Source organism: Globicephala melas, chromosome 6 (assembly GCF_963455315.2).
Source record: "Globicephala melas chromosome 6, mGloMel1.2, whole genome shotgun sequence".
NCBI lineage: Eukaryota > Metazoa > Chordata > Mammalia > Artiodactyla > Delphinidae > Globicephala > Globicephala melas.
In genome coordinates, this window is record NC_083319.1 from 79184289 (window position 1) to 79209431 (window position 25143).

A 25143-nucleotide genomic window follows, 5' to 3' on the forward strand; every position below is an offset into this window, starting at 1 on the left:
TCGAATTTCTTGAAGTTTAGGAATGAGTAGGCAGGAAATTCATAAGGATTCTGGATCACACAAAGTTTTTTCTTTGGGCCAAAGAAGACACAGCTGTATCTCAACACACTCTTCTACTTCCTCTTCTTCCTTCATAAATGGCATTTTTGGATCATTTCAAATGGAAAAACAGGGATTTCCCTGGCGGTCCAGTGTTTAGGACTCTGTGCTTCCGCTGCAGAGGGCCCAGGTTCGACCCCTGATCAGGGAAATAAGATTCCACATTCCACGATGCGGCCAATAAAATAAAATAAACAGCTTGTCAAATGACAGAACAAAGTGCATTAGCCATACTGCAGCCTGAATAGAGGAATGCGACTTTCTATTGCCCTAATGTAATGTCACCCCACTGTTTTGAATTAATGGCTGTATTATAAAAAATCATCCTTTGAAAAATAATAGTGGTTGTTTCTTTTTCTTTTTTTTTTTTTTTTTTTGCGGTATGCAGGCCTCTCACTGTTGTGGCCTCTGCGGAGCACAGGCTCCGGACGCGCAGGCTCAGTGGCCATGGCTCACGGGCCCAGCCGCTCCGCGGCATGTGGGATCTTCCCGGACCGGGGCACGAACCCGCGTCCCCTGCATCTGCAGGCGGACCCTCAACCACTGTGCCACCAGGGAAGCCCTGTTGTTTCTTTTTAAAATCGGATTTCATTCCACTTGCTAATACTTCTATACAGAAAATAAATATAATTCACAAAAGCACCTGTTACTCTTAATATAAATTTCATTGAAATGGGTGTATAAATTGATGGTGAGTAAAACTATGCCTGGCCTAATTTCCATCCTATATCCCTCTTTTATCAATAATTACTAAAGACTCTCTATGTTTTAACATATAACTGTCTTTTTCTCATTTTGGAATTGTTTCTATAACATACAGCAATTTCAGAAGTTGCATGTGGTCTTATGCAAAACTGTTTAAAATATAGTGTTTCCTTATGGTCTCTCTTAACAAGGGACTTTTGCTATCCAATTGGAATATGCCTTCTGGAGATGTGTTCTGTTTGGAAATTATGAAAATAGAAATTGTTCAGTTATCAACTAAAATTCTTACACCTAGGTTCCAAGTGTCCATACATTCTGAGAAATTATTTACTAGATTTTCAATAGTACCCTGACAATAAAACTTTTATAATACTCTTTTGTACTGAAATATTAAGTACTGTCCTTTCAGACATAATAATAGAGTGGAAATTCCATTACAGAATATGTATTATAACATAATTATGATCAGATCTTCACAACGACAAATAGAGTAAATGTCTTCCAGAATTCTGTCAGATATCTATTCTGATATTAGTACCTTAAACACAGATTCCTTTGTGAGTTTTTGGCTTTAAAAATGAAAGCATGAATATGTTGACTATACAACATGGGCCCATTAAAAGAGTACGTTAACATGCATATTAAAAATATGTACTTTTCAATAGAGTCAATGAAAACACTACAGCCAATCATCATTTTAAACAATAAAATGATGGCAATTTTTCCTTTCTTTCATCAACTTCCTCTCACCTAACATTTTCCATGATTCAATATGCCTTAAAAATTATCCATCTTTTCTACTTGTCATGGGTCAGAGGGTTCCTTCCTAGTCATTGTTTCAGGAACTTTTATACATTTCCTGAGCACCCGGTTTAGTTTCTGGCTCTCAGGCTCTCCCAACCTAAGTCAAAACCTTTTTTAGTAGGGAGGGCGGGAGAGATGCTAGAAAAACTTAAATTATTAGACTCCTGTGCCACTTGGGAGACAGAATTGTGTGGTATTTTTATACTATACATTTCCCATGTCACAGGCACCCAACTGAATCCAGACCCTGGCTTGTTCAGAGAGGTCTCACCAAGCTTTGTGAGTTTTCTAGTGGCTCTATTTCTCATATGTCCCCAGAATTCTGCCTCATTGAAGTAGAGGGGTCGGAAGAGATACTATGCAGTCTAGTAAGCTGCATCTTCCTTTGATATTTACAAAGTTGGGCAAGTTTCACTTTATTAAGTGCAGCAGTGAATTGCCTGAAGTGATGTGATATGAGAGACAAAGTATCCTGTGGTTAGAGAATGAACTTGGCTGTCACACGGATGAGGGGTGAATTCTTATTCTTCCATTTGGTAATTTTGAACTTAAAAATTGCGCATATCAATGACTCCCTCACCAGATACACCAACCTACAGCGACTGTTTCATTTTGCAGTCCCCCATATCACCAATTACCATATTATGCAATCATATACAATCTGAAGCGTCAGTTGTGATGATTAATGGAAAGCAGACATATTGTGATGGCTAGTTTTATGTGTCAACTTAGCTGGCCCCCAGTGCACAGATATGTGGTCAAACATTATTCTGGCTGTTTCAGTCTATTGCAGGAGTATAAAATAAACTTGTATTGAATTATACTCATGAAGCAATATTGCAATCACTTATTAATCTTTTTTAAAGTTCTATGAATTCAAGTCATTATGTTATGCTACAGAACGTCAGGATTGCCCAATCTAGTGTGCTGATTTGCTTATCACTTTTAAATTACTTATACTTGAATGTAGTATTTGATACATAAGATCCTATTTAAGTGAGAGTAGCAACAAAATGCAGAAATAAAAATAATGAGAGCAGCCTTAAGACACCACAAATTTAAAATTTTTAAATAAATACTTATGTTTTCAAATAAAAATTTTCATTTGACTGGGAGTATTAGCATTCAAGTTAATATCACAGTTTCTACCATAAAATAAATATTTTTTAATTAGTGTGTATCTTGGAATAATCAAAAGATTTTTATAATGGGCATTTGTTTAATATTAAAATAAGATTTGGAAGAAAAAATTTTATCTAGTTAAAAGGATCACATTAAATGTGACTTGTGAGAAAGTGAATGCAAAATAGATAAAAGAATCAAAAGTGTTTCACTATCTTAAATATTGACTTTTAATACTTTGAATTACTACAGCTTAATACAAAATGCATTTAATAAGGACATGTATACATCTCATTTAAAAAATTATTAATGGCAAAATATTAATGTATCTATGCATTTCAGTGCTTTATTTAAAGCTAGAATTTGAAAATTATGTAAAACTACTTAACATATTAAGGTATTGAGCACTGGAGAGTCTGCATGGATTGCCATAATAAATTACCATGGAGTGTCTTCGGCAACAGAAATTTATTTTCTCACAGCTCTGAAGACTGGAAGTCTGAGGTCAGGGTGCCAGCATGCTCAGGGTCTAGTGAGGGTTCTCTTCCTGACTTACAGATACCCCTTTCTCACAATGTTCACATAACTTTCCTCAGTGTGTGCATGTGGATAGAGGGACAGAGAGCAAGCTCTCTGGTGTCTCTCCTTAGAAGGGCACCAATCCCATCATGAAGGTGCCACCCCCTTGACCTCAACTAAGCCTAATTATCTCCCAATGGCCCATCTCCAAATACTATAATGTTGGGTGTTAAGGCTTTAACACATGAATTTGGGCAAGGGGGTCACACCATTCAGTCCATAGCACATGTTTTATCATAATTAAGGTCAGGGTAAAAAGACGCAGGCGCTGGCCCCATGAATAGAGGGAATATTGGACCATGCCTTTTGTAATGACTCCAAAAGGACAGACATTTTTCCTAAATTAAATGAAATTCCAGACTGGTAAGAAATTTGTAGTTTCTCACCATACCAAGGAGGATGTAGAAAAGAATGAGAGGATTAACTGGAGGAGAGGAACTGGATGACAAGTTCAGGAAATAAGAATGGTGATTGTTGAAGGACTAAAGAAATAGGGTCTGGCACCCTTAGAAATGACTTCCTAAAAAGACAAATCTTCAATTCATTTTCTTCAAAATGGAATACTAGAATATTCCAGTGAGAAACGTAAGAAACAAGGAATTATTTCTGCAGAGCAGCACATAGTGCAGATTTATCAATCTCTTCACTGCACCTTTTACAGAGGGAATGTATGGCAACACGTTGATGAGATTTTTCTCCTTTTCCCTTCTGCATACATGGCTTCCATCTAGTAAATATATTTGCTTGAGTGTGCTGTTGTAATGGTTGGGGCTAGAGAAGGGATGGTAGGTGTGGGATTATCATAGAAAGAATGCAAAAAGAAAAAGAATACAAAACTTTTAACATTTATGATTTTGTGTAACAAGCTTATAGACTTGAATCCCTAGGCTGAATATTATTATGTTTCACAATAAGGCTAACTCTACCAACATGACAGTGCATAATTGTAACTAGCAACCTGATACCCTCAATGTTGTTGTGTTTTTCTATCTGGGAAAACCTATCTCAACTGCGCACCATAAAGTTACAAAAGGAATATCCACAAACATGTGAGCAGGAAGAGTGACCAGCCAGATCAACCTGACAAATCACATCCACCAGAACTGGACAATGGCAATTAATGAGCATCATTTTCTTTTGCACAGCTTAATCTCTGTTGGAATTCTAATGTCCCTCTTTGTTTCATTTAGTCATTGTCTCCCATCATTAAATGAGAAAGATATTATTCCCAGTAAGAGTTTCTTCTTGGTAGCATTTTGAATTTGAAGTAGCCCTCTGGAACTGTACATGAATGATTAAAAAATGAGGCTATCAGAAAGACTTTATCTTATTCCCAGAACTACTTCACTCCAAACCCAGAGGCATGTGTGCATGAGATGCTCCTCTTTCAACCCCCAGGGTCTCCCCAGCAGACATAGACAAGGATAAAAAGAGAAGGGTTCATTTCATCATGATTATTCTTGGCCCTTGGTATCTAATTCATAGTTCTTCCTGTTCACAAAGATATTACAATATTTGCCAGTCTAGCATCCAATAAATCATGACTATAACTTTAAAAATTGGGTGTGTGGGTATAAATACCATAGAATAGATATATCTAGAAAACCCAGCCCTTTTTACTGATTCCTGTGAAATTATTAAAAATCTAAAAAAAATTTTGATCTAATTATTTGTCATTAAATAATAATAGTTTAAATCTCTGGAGAATTTGTTTTTAAAACATATCAAATTTATAACATTCATTAGTTCATACTTACAAATCATTATAAAGAAAGGGAGGGAAGGCAAATATCCCCTCTTTAATAGATACAGACACTGAGTTTCAGAATGATCAAACCACTCTCCCAAGATCATGCAGTTAGGAATTGTTGTGCAAAGTCTCAAAATGTAATCCACTTTTTAAAAATTCCACACTGACTTTAGGTGGCATTACCAAAAGTCCAAAGAATAGAGAGGTTTTAGGGAACAGAGCACTAGACTGGGTCTTGGGTGAACTAAGCCTCTGTATCCTGAGTCTATACATTATTTCATTTAACACACATTTACTGAGTACTTACAACACAAGAGGCAGATGATAGCTGTCTGAGAGATATCAAGGTGAAAAGAAATATGAGTTCTGTCCTCATTAAATTTATAATCTAGTGGAGCAAGACAGACGTGCATGCATTTAATAATGTAGGACAGAATATTGTTGATTTTGCAATGAGTAAGCAGTGGTTCTAGGAAAAATCACAGGGTGATGAATTTCATGTTTAGAGAATTAAGAGTGGCTTTTTGAAAGAAGGTGTCTTGGAGCTAGGCTGTTTAAAATTGTTTGTTTTGATTGGCAGAGAAAATGATAATGTTTTAGCTATAGTTTTCCATCTGGAAAATGTAGATAGCAGTATTTGTCTTATTTACCAAATGTGAACAAGCTAGTGGCACACAGGATTACTCAGAGTCTGCTTCTAATTAAGTTATTAAACCAATTTGGTAATCAAAAGGAAAAAAAAACGACTGATGAGAAATGAGATATAAACATTGTTCTGCTGTATTACACAAGAATAGTCTAATAATGACCTTATGTCGACCTACCAACTCAAACACGGTGTCTATTTTGCTAAAAAATAAATTACAGGGAGGTAAAAATAAGCTTAAAAAGGACAAAAGTTAGGTAATACATGGTTTAAAAGTTAAGTATAAGAAATACATAAAATTATAAAATTTATTTTAGAAGTATAAGAAATATAGAAAATTGTTAATTAAATAGATTAAATTCACAAAAGGAAAAATTAAAATTAATTAAAAATAACAACCTAATGAAAATTGTACATACAGAAACAGCACTGGAAAGCTAAACATTTAAATGACGGATTTTTTTTTTTCTATTTTGAAAAAAAAGAAGAACACATAGGAGTGATCAAATCTTGCAGAAACTATAAAAAGCAAAGCTTAAGCTCATTACTGTATTTATTTTCACATATAAATTTTAATATTTTTTAAAATCAGCAAACATGATTTCTTTGCAAGCATCTCTGAACTGAAGGAGATCTCAATGAAAGAAGGAGGGGAACAGTTAAAACAAAACAAAACCTTCAAAAAAAAACAAAAAAAAAAAACACAAAACCTTCCTTAAAAGAAGGTTGGAGCATATTTTTCTCTCCCTTGACCTGGCCAATTCCCAAAGTATATCAGAAAAACAAAAAGACTATTGCTTGCAAATATTTCTTATGGAAACAGGTAAAATAACAAAACAACCTTCTTTGACCTTCTATCTTTAGCATTAAATATGCGTTCACTTTTGTTTTGCTTTCTTCAAAAAAAAAAAAAACACCCTGTTTTTTAACTCTGTAATCATACAGATGGGTTCAGTGAAAGATGGCTAGTGAAACTTTTGCTTTCTGATTTTCCGTTTCTATCGTTGTTTTGGAATAAAACCAGAATATCCAATTATTCTTTTAATGTTTTGTCCTATACTGTTGCTATTTAATCATTATTTGTTTAATTTAATTCTTTCTTAAATTACTTCTTAAAAAAACAAAAACCACAGTGAAAATCCCTCCTTGATCCCTCTCCTTGCCACACCCAATTCCACCTCAGGTCCAGAGATAACTTTATTTGCAATCATTTTCTCCTAGTAATAGACTAAATATTATAATCCCCAGACATTTTACTTTCATTTCAACAGGGACTCAGAACCCATTCTCAATTCCTTGTGACATTACCCAAATTGAGCAATTCCTTTATCACGAGAACCTCATTAATTTTTAAATAAGGTCATTGGAGCAATAAGTGTTTGATTTAAGAGACTCACAGAGAAGTGCACATTCTTTATATATAATCTACATAAACTAATAGGAATGTCTTTCCATCATTTAAAAGATACACTACAACATGTGGATTTTATGGTATGTGAATTACATCTCAATAAACCCATTATTTTAGGGAAAAAAAAAGTACACTACAGTCCTAGTTCACGTTAACATTTCCCTCCTACCAGCTTTCATTTTCCCACTGAATTCACTGTTGCCCCTTTGACCCTCTTTCAGATCTTGACCTCCACATCTCTATATTCAATCCTTTGCCACCCAAATCTCATTCTTTTATTCTCTCTCCCTCTCAATCTCTCTCTCTCTCCATACATACATACACACACACACAAGTTCATTTCCCACTAAATTCTGACAACCACCCTCCAATTTTTGGAACATAACTCCTGATGACTTTATACCAATATTCTTTTACTTACTTTATTTTTTACTGCTATTTACTTGAATCAAAAGCCATACCCTCACTTTTATGTGTCAGTAGATTAGTATCTACAACAGTAGGCAAGGAAATACATGCAATTTAATGTAGTTAGAAAGAATTTTGATTTGCATATTCAAATTTCATAGGATTGTTACTAGGAGGATTTCATAGGATTATTATTTATTTATTGTAATAAATAAAAATTATGCCTATAAAATACCACAATATATGGGACATACTAAACTCTTAACAGTGATTTCTAGTACTGCTACTACTGCCACTGCTGCTACTACTACTACCACATATTACAACACTAAGGGCTCTCCATCACTGAAAATAGAATTATAAAACACACACAAAATTGTTAGGTGTATGAAAATGATGACTAATTACATTTTTTTTCTCTAAAAATAAACACAGAAGTTTTGAGACAAAAATATAAGCTTAATCCCTGGTAAATCAGAACTGGAAAAAAAACAGCTTGGGCTTGCATCAACTGCATCAATTATTTTTCTACTTGTTTTTGGTGCCTCAATTGTTTTATGCATTAGTCCCTGGCCACCCACAGGGTAATACTAGCTTATTTTGCAGAGGCAGAGCTGGCCTGACTCATCTCCTCATGCCACAGAAGTAACTGGAGCTGAGGAAAAGAACACACAGGAAGTGTGGCAGGCAGTGAATTTGAAATGATATGAAGGGAGGCAAGGTGGGGGGACACACTGACGTCTCCCCATTCAATAGTGGTTTTTCCATTCTTTCCCAGCCCTTTATCGCTGATCACATTTTCTTCTATAAAAAGAAATGAGCATGGCTTGAAAAAAAATCAGAAGCTCTCTCCCTCTCATTTCCTAGAGGCCTTAAGTTCCTATTTTACCTGCAGAGGAAGGAAAAGAGGGAAAAGAATGGCTCCCCTACAAAGCACTTTACAAAAACAACAGCAACAAAAATCTTTCAATCACTTATCTGCCTTATTCATTCTGAGCAAAATTTCCACAATAGTCTAAGGTGAGAGCTATGGGGAAGTCATTTGGCAAGCTCCTCCCCTTATTCCCACAGGTAAGATCTGTGTGATAGGTCTAACTCTATTCACTGATCTAACTGATGATTGAGAAAAGAGATAAAAGGAGAAGCAGAAGGTCTGTAGGGTAAAATGTACAATAGGAAAGTTCTCTAGTCTCTAAAGCAGGTACTATATATACAATATACATTGTAGAAAATTATTAAAAGAAATTTCCACTGTGCATAATGCTTACACTCTGCCTCTACAAGTAACCAAGTGCTTACGTGACCTGGGTCGATGGGTCCCACGTACATCTTGAGTACAGACTGTGTGTAATAGCTCATTTATACCAGTAGGTTCCCATTTTGCTGCCATGTTATGGGAAGTCTTCTTGGGTTCACTATTTATTACATGCTAAGTAGAATCTGAAAAACCTGATTTTATACCAGAAGGTTCTTTTTATATAAAACATATTTTGAAAACTGCTTCTGACTAGAAGTTACTATCATACATCGTATTTCCCTCCACATTCCTACATTTCGAGGACAAATAAGAATTCTAAAGGGAGTTTTAGTGGATAGTTATTGGCTTTGGTTTCCCAGAATCTGTTACCTATTTTTGGAAACTCTACCCCGATTTCCCTCTGGGACACCATGCACTCTCTTACTTTCAGTTCCTGCACTTCATTTACTCCCCTCTGCCTAGGTCTTGAGGGATAGAGCATATGATCTACTCTATGGATCACATTCTCCATGCCAAGTTGATAAGTTCATGGATACTCACATCCCTGGACTTACTGCAGTCATCCTGCCACCAAAAGGAGCCTGAGAAGTGTTTCAAGAAAAAGAGTCAAGATAGATGAGTGGCCTTGTAGCTAAGAGGAAAAATGAGAAACAAATCCAAGGAATGCATATGTCTTATCTAATAGCTAAAGACCTCAGGGCTTTTCTACATGCTGTTCCCTCCACCTGGAGGGTTCCTTCCCAGAGAACCATATCACTCCTCACTTCCTTCAAGAGCTTCTGCAAATGTACCTTCAAGAGAGTTATCTTCTCTAACCACCTTATCCCATTTTCTCCTTCAAAAACTTTGTAAGGAACTGCTATATGGCATATTTATGTGTTTCACGTTTATTTTCCTGCTCTACAGAAGAGATTTTGCTTGCTTTGTCTGGTACCTAGCACAGATCCTGAAATATAGTAAGAGTTTAATAACTATTCATTGGATAAAAAAAAAAAAATAGCACCTGATTTGAGAAAGGTAAAAACAAAGCAGAATCATTTTAATTAATTAAAAAAATAAACCCATAAAAAGCTGCAAAAATTTACTAATATTTTAAGCATGTCTCTTGCTTAGATTGACAAGCTGGTGACATCCTGCCACACCTGTTCCCCCCACACACTTCTTTATATGCATCTGCTTCCTTTTTTCCAAACCATCCAAGAGTATACATCTTCTTCTCCAAACACTTGAGATACCTACACAGTTACCTAATGAATAATTTCATATTAAAGAAAAAGAAAAATAAAAGGAAAATATTCCTACAAAATATCAGGATCACATTGAGCAATCTCAAAAGATAAAAGAGAACATTACAGTTAAGCATTTTCCTTTTTATCTGTATGGATTTTATGAACAAACTGTAACAGATTAAATCTGAGTGAATACTAGGCTTAATGTTTTAGATAATTAAGTCAGATGATGAATGATTTTGCATACTGAATCATATTGCTGAGTTTTTAATGTTCATCTTCATTAATTTTATTGTACATGTGTATATAAGATGTTTTGGGTCAGAGAAAGATTTCTTCTTGAATGCCTCATAGTAAATGGTTAAGTGTGTCAGGTGCCACCCTTGCCCTAGTCCTTAACCCTAAGGTGATGTGATGAGAGCCAGGGCAAGCATCCTACTCAAGTAGCTGACCCACAGGTGAGTCAGTAGAAAAAAATATCTTTCTCTGCTTATAAAGGGGAAGGAGGCAGTTGTTCCGCTCCCCTCCTAAAAGAGACATTTCCTTCTTCCAGCCCTTCAGCATGTAAATAAAAGCTTAGTGGGATTCAGACAGCCTTATGTGTCTCCATCTTTTATGACCCAGAATGTCTCCAAATTCTAGGCTACATCCCTTCTGACGTGTAAATACCTAGAAAGACAGCCACCCCCAGTCTTCCTGGCATCTTGGATGTAATATTGTGGTTTAAAATACGAAAGATAGATTTGATCGCCTCTTCTGGTACAGATCTCCTAAACCACAGGAATTTTCTAAGTAGTGAGAGCTACAAAGGAGTCTTTGGTTATGTTAATGAGGTGAGTTTTGGAAAGCATCTAGGTAACCCAAGGAAGAGGGCTGGTTGCAGGAGAGGCAACCATGTGATTGGAGGGTTGGAACTTTTCATCCCCACCCCACCCCACCTCCTGGGAGAGAAGTAGGGCTAGATGTTGAATCAATTGCCAATGGCCAGTAAGTTAATCAAGTATGCCTATGTAGTGAAGCCTCCATTAAAACCTAAAAGGACAAGACTCAGCGAGCTTCCAGGTTGGTGAACCAGATTGCTACTACGTGTCACTGTTAACAGGCCCCTAACTCCAGGAGGACAGAAGCTTCTTTGTTTGGGACCTTGCCCTATACATTTCTTCATCTGGCTATTGATTCACATTCTTTAAGATCCTCTGTAACAAACTGGTAATCTAGTGAGTAAACTTGTTTCCTGAGTTCTGTGAGCCACTCCAGCAAGTAATCGAACCCAAGGAGAGGGTCATGGGAACCTCTGATTTACAGTCATTTGGTCAAAAGCACAGGTAACAACCTGAACTTGTGATTAGCATCTGAAGTAGATGGCAGTGTTGCAGGATGAAGCCTTAACCCATAGAATTGGATACTCCGGGTAAATATTGTCACAATTAATTTGAATTGCAGGACACGCAGCTTGTATCAGAGAATTGCTTGGAAATGTGGGGAAACTCCCCCCCCCACACACACACACACAAACACACACACACAAACACCCGCGCACACACTGGAATTGGGGGCAAAACCTTTTATTGGGGTTTCACCTAGGGACCTTGCCTGCTCTGTAACCATTTGGCCCTTTCTAGCAGATAAGAGAGGTTGTATCATCCTTTCAGATCAGAGTAATTAACAAAGGCTACAGATCTGATTCTCATGAAGTGTCTCTTGAGGCTAGGGTCTACCGTGATCACTGAGAAATCCAAGGATATTTCATTTCCCCAAACATGTTTAAATAAAGGATTTTTTCTTTAAAAGAATTAATACTTTTAATCATGATTATGTATAATTTTATAATCAGTACACTATGGAAGCATATGAATGAAAGATTTGAACTACATAAAACAGATTCATAAGAGTAAAGTTTTAAACCTGTTCAAGGATAAGATAATACTGGATTATTAACTCTACAAATAAACCCTATAAAAATCCCAAGGGATAACAGAACTATATAATTTTAGTAGGTTTACTGAGTGCCGGTAATGTCATTATTAAAGAAAAATGGTTGGTATCATAAAAACAATCGTCTTTCAGTTCCAAACCTATCATTTAATATTCTACCTTGTGATTTTGGGACTCTGCAAATCACATTTCTCCTTTGCTGATTAGTCTCCTATTAGGTCCTCCCCACAGAGGGCACTAGAAAGAGACCGTAAGGCTAGAGGGGGAAGAATGGACTTGTACCCGTTTGCCTGTTGTTACTGTCAGCATCAAGCCAGCAGTGGTCCTTCGCCCCAGCAGCTGTAGTTAGCTCCTATAGTAGCAGATGACTCCAATTTCCAGTATTTTTTTAGACTCCTCCAAAGAACCTCATGATACCCTTTCAACTACGTGAATACTAGCCAGACAGCACCCAGCCTTACAGACAGATCTGAGAGCAAGGTTCTGACTTCTGAGGCAAGGTTCAGGCTCCCTCCTCAGGGGTCTGGACCCCAGCTTTGTTCCCTTAACCTAAGGAGTGGATTTTTCCTGCTGTTACCTCTGTAACCCGTTTTCCCAGTTGAGTATCCAGCATATGTTTAAACAGCTTCCTATATTAAATTCTTTCTTTAAAATAACTGGTATGGTTTCCCTTTCCTGACTTGACAATGACGGGTAGAGAGTTAGAAATCAGACAGCATAGTATAGAGGAAATAATGTGAGCTTCAAAGTCAGGAAGATGAAGGTTCAAGACCTGCAACCAAGATATCCATAATAGAATCAAGATTTTATTTATTAACTCTGAGATTCAGAATACATGGATTTTAGTGTCAAGTAAGACAGTATCTGATAATGATTAGGATCAAATGGCTCAAATAATTTAGGACTCCTCATTTTTGATGTGAAATATTTGGACAAGAAGATTTATTCATCTTGAGCTACAAAATTCCATTACATTTGTCGCAGATTTTTCAAGGACATAAGAAGTCACATGTGAAAACATTTCTAATCAAAAGAGGTTTTAACCTCAGGGGCAGCAACATCGAATCTAGTATACAAACACACACACACACACACACACACACACACACACACTCACGGACTCAGACTTTATGAGAATCCAAAGCAACCAGTAGTTAAAAGATCTGGAATCACTAGAGTTAGCCATATTTTTCACTCATTGTAAGACAAATCAAATGAAGTTCTTTTTTCTCTTCCCAACTGGAATTTCAAGTGAAAAAAGAAAGTACATCATAGATACTTCACACATATGTAATGCAGTTATAATAAAATCTTTGTTATTTGACATTTTCACTTGTTATAAAAGACTTTCTTGTACATTTTCTTTAATATGTATTAAAACTAAGATAAAAGAGGTTCCTTCGCAACCTTATTTCATCTGGGAATTTATGTTTTTATATGATACAGTGTGTCAGTTTGGTGAATTTTCTTGCTGACTTATTGTATATTCCCTAAATGCTGATTCAGGTCAATTTTATATACAATCTGTGTTTTATAAGAGGTAACAGCAGGTAAAATAAAATATACAGAAGTGCCAAAACCACCTTCAACAATAAGTTATATACAATGTTAAGGCGCTGCATTCTGACAGCAGATTATTTTTTCCCTTTGAACATCCCTTATTTCCAAGATGTCCCTTTTTAATGAACATTTCCAGACTAATAAATAGCCTGATAATCTAAGTAAACAACTGCTTAGGGCTTTCATTTTGGCCGTGTCTCAACAGGCCCTGCATCAGTTTCCTATAAAAAATGAAGAATCTAAATCATGCTCAAACCTTGCCTAACATAAAAGGAGTCTCTCCACTCTCCTTAAAGTTTCTGACCTTCACCTTTCCATTGGTGAATAGCCTAGTTTTTCTTTAAAGAAGGATCCATACACTTCCCTGGGTTTTTTATATTTCTCATGATTTTTTGTTGAAAACTGGACACAAATAATGTGGCCACCCTGTAAACCAGACCCTCCAATGCTCAGTTTTTTGTGTTGTTGATACTTGTTGTTATTAATACCGTTTGCTTGTTTAGTGATTTTCCTGAACTAATCTGTTAAGTCTGTATTCTTGGTAATGGATGGCCAATGAAATCCTTCCTTGATTAGCTTAGTGGTCAGCTAATGACTGGACAGAGATTTCATTAAATGCCTTGTCTCTGTGGGACTCCCAGCCCTTGCTAAGGGGCTGTGTGCCTATCTTGGGACACACCTTTAATGCTCTGGCAGGCAGTTCATTCCTCTGCCTTAGCCTTCATTTCCACGTCTACCAATGGAGAGTCCATTCATGCTTTCCAGAATCTTTTCTAATAACTGCCTTTAATTCCACCTTTTCTCATTTTACTTGGAACAAAATATTCATACAATTGAGATTATTTTAACAGATCTCACTATGAATAAACATGTGTTCACTTTGGAAAGTTTTTAAGTAAAATTGATCTTTGGGGGGGGAAAAATGGAGTAACTTACTAGGAAAAAAAATCCATGTAGCAGAAGTATGTATTTTTTAGAATTTTTTTGATACTGTCATGGGATTGGGTAAATGGCATTATTGATCTTTTCTATTTCTTACATTTGTAAGAGAACTCAGGGAACTAATAAACACTTGTTGACTGATGACTTGAAATTTCTTCTTCTATCTCAGGGGAGCCAAACAGTCGTTGTACATCATCTTTATTCATAGAACTACGCAGTGTCTGTTTTGTGTTCTGTTTACAAATCAGTTTTTGAAGGCAAATATATTAGTACATACACACGTTTATTAGCTATAATTTCTTATATTTATATGTATGTGGATCAACTGTAATATGTGTGTTTCTGTTTGTGTATATGTAATATTGGGAGTTAGATGAAAAAGAGAGAAAGGGAATGTCATGATTTGTTCTTAAATGATGTCATACGTGAATCTGTTTAAAAAAAGAAACTTTGCGTGTGTAGTTCTTATCAGTATTGAGTATCTGAGGAAGTAGGATACTCATTTACATGCAGTAGGAATTGTTCATTCATCCTAGATTATTAGTTCCTTTATTATAAAAGTATTTGGGGTAAATTGCCTATAGATAATCTGTATATCTCCACATGACTTTTATTAACGACAAATCCAATACCAAGACAGCATCGCTGACAATAAGCCAATATAAATATTGCTACTGCACAGCTAAATTTAAACCCATACCCACACCTACAAATCCACTGTTAGATATCTTTGCATTATTTGTCCTGTATTGTGTTTAATACCCATATATACCATATATGTGTATATAGAATTACATATGTGTGCATATATGAAAATTTATTTCAAATCAATTTATCAGAAAAACGAAAATATTGCCCCCAGATTTAGAGATGTTTCTCTGCATCTCAACTCAGACTTTCCTTCCTTCTGAAATGACAAGCAATTACCAAAAAATAAAATGTGGATTTTGGAATTCAGGCTTATAAATCTTTCTTCTTCTCTTTTAGATTTTCTGGGAAGAAATAATTTCTTTTGCTCTTACTTTTGAAAACTCAATTCATATTCCACTTCTTAAATATTTTCTGGAAAATTTTTGCTGAAAGAAAGTGAAAGTTTTTAAGCATTTTCCCTATCTTTTTTTTGCTGTACACGGGCCTCTCACTGTTGTGGCCTCTCCCGTTGCGGAGCACAGGCTCCGGACGCGCAGGCTCGGCGGCCATGGCTCACGGGCCCAGCCGCTCCGCGGCATGTGGGATCTTCCCAGACTGGGGCACGAACCCGTGTTCCCTGCATCAGCAGGCGGACTCTCAACCACTGCGCCACCAGGGAAGCCCTAAGCATTTTCCCTATCTTTAAGGTCACATTTTAGTCCCTCTTTAATTTTACCACCTTCTAGCTATGTGATTTAGCCAAGTTACTTAATCGTCATAAGCCTCAGTTTCTCTTCCAAAAATGGAAAAGATAAAAGATCGTTCAAATTATTGTTTAAAATATTTAAAAGATCCTGTTTCAATTGTGCTTAGCACCTATTAAGGATGCAATAAATGTCAGCTCTCACCAGTATTATCATCATTACCAAATGTAACTGATTTAAGTTTTCCACTATAATTAGATGACAGTATGATTTTCCCCAGCTTTATTGAGGTATGATTTTAAAAATAAATATTTAGGTTTTACAATTTGATTTTTTTAAGTTCTGCAACGTGATTTAATACATATACATTGTAAAATGATTACCACAATGAGCCAATTAACACATCTATTGCCTCACATAGTTACCTTTTAATGTGTGGTGAAAACACTTAAGATCTTAGCAAATTTCGAGTATACAATACAGTATTATTAACTGTATTCTATGTTATTCCATTATAACTCTGTTATCCCTATTCTGTGCATTAGATCCCCAGAACTTATTTACCTTTTAACTGAAAGTTCGTATCATTTGATCAACATCATCCTATTTCCCCCGTCCCCCAGCCCCTGGCAACCACAGAGTTTTTGTTGAGGGAGAGGGGTCTCTTTAAACTTACTTTGGTTTAAAATTAATAGTGATATTTTTTTAAAGACACAAACTTTCTAAACTTTATTTTTCTTAAGATTTCAATCTACAAATTTTTTCTGCTTTTTAAATTTAGCTATTTCTGTACAAAAAGGACATTTAACTTATTCTTTAAACAATGTTGACTGTCTCAAGTTAAAGACTAAATTTCCTTAAATGTTTAACTCCATTCATAAAATTTGGCAAATTTCCTTAAACATTTTAAACTTCTATTTTAGATTTAAAATATTTGCTTTTCTCTTTGAGTGCCTGAGAAAACAGAACCCAAAGAAGCAAAACATTGGTGATCCTTTAATAAACTTTTACAAAACTAATAAGTTAAACATATAGTAAATCAATTTCTTTTAAAAATTCAAATAATTTATATATTTAATCAGACTTTTTCTTTTCTAACTTGACATCACAAATTTAATATCAATGATGTACTACTGCAAACTGAAATTCCAAGGTTAAAATGCTGAATTATCTAAACAGCAGAAGACACAGATTATCCTGAATTTACATAAAATTAATATTTACTTTATTTAGCTTACCAGCCCTGTACTCAAATCTTTACCCCTTACACACGTAAGAAAACAGAATTACTCTCTCAGATGGTCTAAGATTATTTTAACCTCTAAGCAACTGTTTTCATTCCCACCCAGCCCTCAGGTAGATATACTGAGTCCTTTTTATATCTACTACACCTCAGGAGATCCCAAGTATCCAACTCCTCACAATCCAAGGTTAGATACATGAGGAATAGGGTCCAGAAGAATGACACCAATTCCATGGCCAGCTGCTGTGATAATTAACCAGAAGCACTGAGATGTTAGGACAACTAGAAGTCTTAGAATAAAGTTATAGAACTTTATTCTATAACTCCATCCACATTGAGTTCAACTCATTTCTTTTCTGATGGATTGAATTCTGTACTCCTACATTCTTCTTGGCTTCTCAGCCACAATATGTGACATTTCAATGCCTTTTTTTTTTTAATTAAGTTTTTGCTGATACCCCTGGCTCTCACTTTAACAGTTTACACTCATTTATAATGGCTTCAGGTATCTCTAATATTTCCAACTTCTCATTGCTATGAAAGCATGTCTGTATCTGTATATTGCTTCATCTTTTATTATTTCTTTTGGTTGGATGCTTAGTAATATTTAAGTATTCATAAAATTTTACTTTACATAAATATGTATTACAGAAAATTGTGTTACAGAAACACTTTCACATCATCACTGAAGAAGACACTGTATTTAAAGTTAACACTTGAGAGTAGGCCTGATTTATCCCTGAAGAATTGTGGAGTTTTGCAAATTTCATGTAACCCATAATTACACCAAGTGCTATTTATGAACTTAATGAATAATGTTTCCTAGATAATGTTCTGCCTTTTTTTTTAGCATATTTAGATATTGCAACTAATTAAATACAATTTGTTTTAAACATTTCTAAATTCATAGCTTTTGTTATTATGTACTCTTCAATGGATACTAAAATGTAAGTGCATGCATCTGGGATTCCATAGAATATTTTGATATTGAAATATTGTCTTTATATTTCAAAGTTTTGAAACAAATGTGAATAATTCATAATCCTCAATTTCAAGGCATTTACATTTTAGTGAAGGAAAAATACACATATGAAACGGGCACCAGGGACCTCCCTGGTGGTCCGGTGGTAAAGAATCTGACTTACAATGCAGGGGATGTACGTTTGATCCCTGGTCAGGGAACTAAGATCCCACACACCGCGGGGCAACTAAGCCTGTGTGCCACAACTACCGAGCCTGAACGCCTCAGCTAGAGCCCACGTGCCGCAAACTACAGAGCCCACGTGCTCTGGAACCCATGCACCACAACTAGAGAGCGAAAACCCACAGGCCACAACTAGAGAGAAGCCCGCACGCCGTAACGAAAGATCCTGCATGCCTCAACGAAGATCCCACGTGCAGCAACTAAGACCCGACACAGCCAAAAATAAATTAAATAAATAAATAAATCTTAAGAAAAAAGAAACGGACACCAATAAAAAACATACTGTGGAATAGGATGCATGATATGACTGGGAGAAATGAGAGGAGATTAATTCAGTCTGGAAAGTTTTAAAAAGGCTTCATAAAGTTTTACTAAGAGTTGAAATAAATGTAATATATAATTGCTTAACTTGAAATATGGTCAATTTCTCACTAAAACTTAGCATCTATCAGCATGTTTAAATCTATTCTTTTATACAAACCTGCTAAAATATTATAAATGTTTAATTGTACTTTATTAACCAGGGAGTGGCAAAATGGAGAGCAAGAGCCAACTCTGGCCACCTCATTTATTATTTAACATTTATTATTGACGGCTATTTTGCAGTAGTGACATATTTGAATAATGTAACTGAAACCATATGGCTGGCAAATCTGAAAATATTTACTCTCTGGTCCTTTCCAGCAACACTTGCTGACTCCTGTTCCATTTGTATTAATATTAGGCATTCCTGGAATGTTTACCCAAGACTTCTAGTTGTCCTAACATCTCAGTGCTTCTGGTTAATTATCACAGCAGCTGGCCATGGAATTGGTGTCATTCTCCTGGACCCTATTCCTCTGAAACAGCTCATAAAGAAAGGGCAATTGTCTATATTATTCATTTTCTAAAATGGCAGAACTGCTCCCCATTTCCCCTTCAGACTTCAGCTGCCTGAACTAATTTACACCCAAAGGTTAATTAGTTCCCTAACTGGCTCTCCTACATGTTGTCTTTGCAACACTTGGAAAATAGCCACATTTAATTGCCTTTAAAAAACGGTTTGCTCAGAAAGGAATAAAACATTTCATACAGAAATATGTAGAATTCTTGAATGGAGCCAAAACAGTCCTGATCTCTGGGAACTTACTACCTGAATTTATTGAAGAGTTTGGAAATAAACTATTCTTCTCTAATAAACCACAGACTCTTCATCATAAAAAAATACTTACCTACACGTACAGAGTGAAGAGTAATTTTCATACTCTCAGAGTCTATTCATAGAATAGTAAATGTGAGCTTGATTCAAGATTTCTGTCTTTATGTGTCTTTTTTTAAGTAAAAAGTTCAATTTATGAACATTTATTAAAGGTTTACTCTTTTTTAAAAAAAAGATTTAATATTATTTATTTATTTTTTGGCTGCATTGGGTGTTTGTTGCTGTGCACGGGCTTTCTCTAGTTGTGGCGAGCGGGGTCTACTCTTCGTTGTGTTGTGTGGGCTTCTAGCTGCGGTGGCTTCTCTCGTTGTGGAGCACGGGCTCTAGGCACATGGGTTTCAGTAGTTGTGGCACATGGGCTCAGTAGTTGTGGCTCGTGGGCTCTAGACCTCAGGCTCAGTAGTTGTGATGCACGGGCTTAGCTGCTTCACAGCATGTGGGATCTTCCCGGACCAGGGATCAAACCCGTGCCCCCTGCATTGGCAGGCAGATTCTTATCCACTGCACCATCAGGGAAGTCCTAAAGGCTTACTCTTTACCCTGCATTCAGAACAGTGAATCAAAGGGAGCAAAATATTGTCCGAAGCTCTAAAATGTTTATCCGTTTATAGAGAAGATGCATATTTACCAAGGTAATTGTGACAAAACAGGCTACCCTAAATTCTGCAAGAAATATATTTTTCATGATGGGAGCATAAGGGATTCACTCAGACTGGAAGAGCGAAGTGGGTTTATTGAGAAAGTGCCATTAACAGGACCTTGAAACATGGGCAGATATCTTTTGAAGTGGAAAAGAAAAGGAGTTTTCCAGATCAAGGGAACAAGTAAGGCAAATATCCAAACTAAAACATCAACATTTTCGGTGTTACTAAATTCTGGATATAATGTTGTTGCAAATGTTATTAATATTATCTTTGTCAGTAATAAAATTATTTGATCAGTCATGTATTCAAATTTTGGCATTACATTTAAATGCTAGAAGATAAAATTCTGATTTGAAGAGCTCATTAAAATTAAAAAAAGAAAGAAAGAAAATGAAAATTGGTCTTTCCATGGTATTGTTTCAGAGAAAGATTAACCAGCTTCAGCAGCATTTAAACATAACATCAACAGGCAGCACAATGCCTTTTCTCCTTTGACCTATTAGGCTCCTTCTTTCTTATATTCTCAATAGTATTTTATTGACAAAATACAAATGTAGCATTTGAGAATATGCACTGTGAGTGTCACAAACGCATTTTTTTAAATGTTTAAAACTAGAAAAGAAGCTGGTCCTACATTTTCTTAAACCATATTTCATAAACAAACAGCTATTATTTTTTCTAGGAAATATTGATCTTACATTAAACACACATGCAGCACACCAATTACACAAGGACAGAAAGTGCCTCTCACTCAGGAAGCCAGTTGAACTGAAGGAGCCACAATACCATCTAGTGTCAGTTAAGCACAGTCTCTACTAACATGGAGAAGAATCTAGACTAAATTAAAATGGAGAAAATAATGGAAAACAAAACCTGTGCCCTCTTTTTAAAATAATCCGATAAATAAACGTGTTGTCTAGCACGAGTACTCTCTGCCTCTCCCTTATCTTTTATTAATTTTTGGACCAGACTTGTTGGAAAAAAATTACCAGTCTCCTCAATCTATAATAGTCTGCCATTTTGTTAAGACTGAGCCCACAAATAATAACCCATCAGGTTACTAAAGTGATATCTTAGCAGTGTGACTGTTGTACTGAGACCATGTTGGACCACAGTAATATCACTCAGCAAAATTATCACTGGTACAATTCAGCAGTTATTCATCCCTGTTTGCATCATCTGTGCTAAGGCTTTTTTCACTGACTCTTGCTTTCTGTCCTTCACTGAGTCTAAAAGTTGACATTTCTCCAAATTGGCCTGAGCTGCTGTATGATGTCATGTATCTCTGGAAGTATTATATCTAAACTTAAGTGAGGTCTTCTGCATAGAATTTGTAAAAGGGAGTTATGTTTACACCTTAGGCTCCCTGAGTGCCACAGCTATTTCCTATTAATTTATTTCTCCTAAAAATGAAAGCACTAGTAATTGCTTTCACTGATTGGGCATCCAGTAATTTTTTTTTTTAATTTTTAAATTTAATTTTATTTATTTTTTATACAGCAGGTTCTTATTAGTTATCCATCTTATACATATTACTGTATGTATGTCAATCCAAATCTCCCAATTTATCACACACACACACACACCCCGCCTTCCTCCCCTGGTGTCCATACATTTGTTCTCTACATCTGTGTCTCTATTTCTGCCCTGCAAACCAGTTCATCTGTACCATCTTTCTAGGTTCCACATATATGCGTTAATACACGATATTTGTTTTTCTCTTTCTTACTTAATTCACTCTGTATGACAGTCTCTAGATCCATCCATGTCTCTACAAATGACCCAATTTTGTTCCTTTTTATGGCTGAGTAATATTCCACTGTATATATGTACCACTCCTTCTTTATCCATTCATCTGTCGATGGTTGCTTCCATGTCCTGGCTATTGTAAATAGTGCTACAATGAACATTGGGGTGCATGTGTCTTTCAATTATGGTTTTCGCTGGGTATATGCCCAGTAGTGGGATTGCTGGGTCATATGGTAGTTCTGTTTTTAGTTTTTTTTTGTTTTGTTTTGTTTTTGTGGTACGCGGGCCTCTCACTGTTGTGGCCTCTCCTGTTGCGGAGCACAGGCTCTGGACGCTCAGGATCAGCGGCCATGGCTCACAGGCCTAGCCACGCCGAGGCATGTGGGATCTTCCCAGACCAAGGCATGAACCCATGTCCCCCGCCTCGGCAGGCGGACTCTCAACCACTGCACCACCAGGGAAGCCCCTATTTTTAGTTTTTTAAGGAACCTCCATACTGTTCTCCATAGTGGCTGTATCAATTTACATTCCCACCAACAGTGCAAGAGGGTTCCCTTTTCTCCACACCCTTGCCACCAGTTGTTGTTTGTAGATTTTCTGATGATGCCCATTCTAACTGATGTGAGGTGATACCTCATTGTAGTTTTGATTTGCATTTCTGTAATAATTAGTGATGTTGAGCAGCTTTTCATGTACTTCTTGGCCATCTGTATGTCTTCTTTGGAGAAATGTCTAAGTCTTCTGCCCATTTTTGGATTGGGTTGTTTGTTTTTGTAATATTGAGCTGTATGACTGTTTATATATTTTGAAGAGTAATCCTTTGTCCATTAATTTGTTTGCAAATATTTTCTCCCATTCTGAGGGTTGTCTTTTCGTCTTGTTTGTAGTTTTCTTTGCTGTGCAAAAACTTTTAAGTTTCATAAGGTCCCATTTGTTTATTTTTATTTTCATTTCATTACTCTAGGAGGTGGATCAAAAAAGATCTTGCTGTGATTTATGTCAAAGACTGTCCTTCCTATGTCTTCCTCTAAGAATTTTATAGTGTCAGGTCTTACATTTAGGTCTCTAATCCATTTTGAGTTTATTTTTGTGTGTGGTGTTAGGGAATGTTCTAATTTCATTCCTTTAAATGTACCTGACCAGTTTTCCCAGCACCACTTATTGAAGAGACTGTCTTTCCTCCATTTTATATCCTTGCCTCCTTTGTCCTACATTGGTTGACCACAGGTGCATGGGTTTATCTCTGGGCTTTCTATCCTGTTCCATTGGTCTATATTTCTGTTTCTGTGCCAGTACCATATTGTCTTGATTACCGTAGCTCTGTAGTATAGTCTGAAGTCAGGGAGTCTGATTCCTCCAGGTCCGTTTTTTTCCCTCAAGACCGCTTTGGGTATTTGGGGTCTTTTGTGTCTCTGTACAAATTTTAAGACTCTTTGTTCTAGTTCCATAAAAAATACCATTGGTAATTTGATAGGGATGGCATTGAATCTGTAGATTGCTTTGGGTAGTATAGACATTTTCACAATGTTGATTCTTCCAATCCAAGAACATGATATATCTCTACATCTGTTTGTATCATCTTTAATTTCTTTCATCATATAAGTGTCTTATAGTTTTCTGCATACAAGTCGTTTGTCTCCCTAGGTAGGTTTATTCCTAGGTATTTTATTCTTTTTGTTGCAGTGGTAAATGGGAGTGTTTCCATAATTTCTCTTTCAGATTATTCATCATTAGTGTATAGGAATGCAAGAGATTTCTTTGCATTAAATTTGTCTCCTGCAACTTTACCAAATTCATTGATCAGCTCTAGTAGTTTTCTGGTGGCATCTTTAGGATTCTCTATGTATACTATCATGTCATCTGCAAACAGTGACAGTTTTACTTTCTTTTCCAATTTCTATTCATTTCTTTTTCTTCTTTCATTGCCATGGCTAGGACTTCCAAAACTATGTTGAAAAATAGTGGCGAGAGTGGACATCCTTGTCTTGTTCCTGATCTTAGAGGAAATGCTTTCAGTTTTTCACCATTGAGAATGATGTTTGCTGTGGGTTTGTCATATATGGCCTTTACTATGTTGAGGTAGGTTCCCTCTATGCCCACTTTCTGGAGAGTTTTTATCATAAATGGGTGTTGAATTTTGTCAAAAGCTTTTTCTGCCTCTATTGAGATGATCATATGGTTTTTATCCTTCAATTTGTTAATATGGTGTATCACATTGATCGATTAGTGTATATTGAAGAATCCTTGCATCCCTGGGATAATTCCACTTGATCATGGTGTATGATCCTTTTAATGTGTCGTTGGATTCTGTTTGCTGGTATTTTGTTGAGGAGTTTTGCATGTATATTCATCAGTGATATTGTTCTGTAATTTTCCTTTTATGTAGTATCTCTCTCTGGTTTTGGTATCATGGTGATGGTGGCCATGTAGAATGAGTTTCGGAGTGTTCCTTCTCTGCGATTTTTTGGAGGAGTTTGAGAAGAATGGGAGTAGCTCTTCTCTAAATGTTTGATAGAAGTCACCTGTGAAGCCATCTGGTCCTGAACTTTTGTTTTTTGGAAGATTTTTAATCACAGTTTCAATTTCATTACTTGTGATTGGTCTGTTCATATTTTCTATTTCTTCCTGGTTCAGTCTTGGAAGCTGATACCTTTCTAAGAATTTGTCCATTTCTTCCAGGTTGTCCATTTTATTGGCATACTGTTGCCTGTAGTAGTCTCTTAGGATACTTTGTATTTCTGCGGTGTCTGTTGTAACTACTCCTTTTTCATTTCTAATTTTATTGATTTGAGCCCTCTCCCTCTTTTTCTTGATAAGTCTGGCTAATGGTTTATCAATTTTGTTTATCTTCTCAAAGAACCAGCTTTTAGTTATATTGATCGTTGCAACTGTGTTCTGTTTCTATTTCATTTATTTCTGCTCTGATCTTTATGATTTCTTTCCTTCTACTAACTTTGGGTTCTGTTTGTTCTTCTTTCTCTAGTTCCTTTAGATGTAAGGTTAGATTGCTAATTTGATATGTTTGTTGTTTCTTAAGGTAGGATTGTATTGCTATAAACTGCCCTCTTACAACTGCTTTTGCTGCATTCCACAGGTTTTGGATCATCGTGTTTTCATTGTCATTTGTCTCTACATATTTTTTGATTTCCTCAGTGATCTCTTGGTTATTTAGTAACATATTGTTTAGCCTCTATGTGTTTGTGTTTTTTACATTTTTTCCCCCTGTAATTGATTTCTAATCTCATAGCATTGTGGTCAGAAAAGATGCTGGATATGATTTCAATTTTTTAAAATTTACTGAGTCTTGATTTGTGACCCAAGAT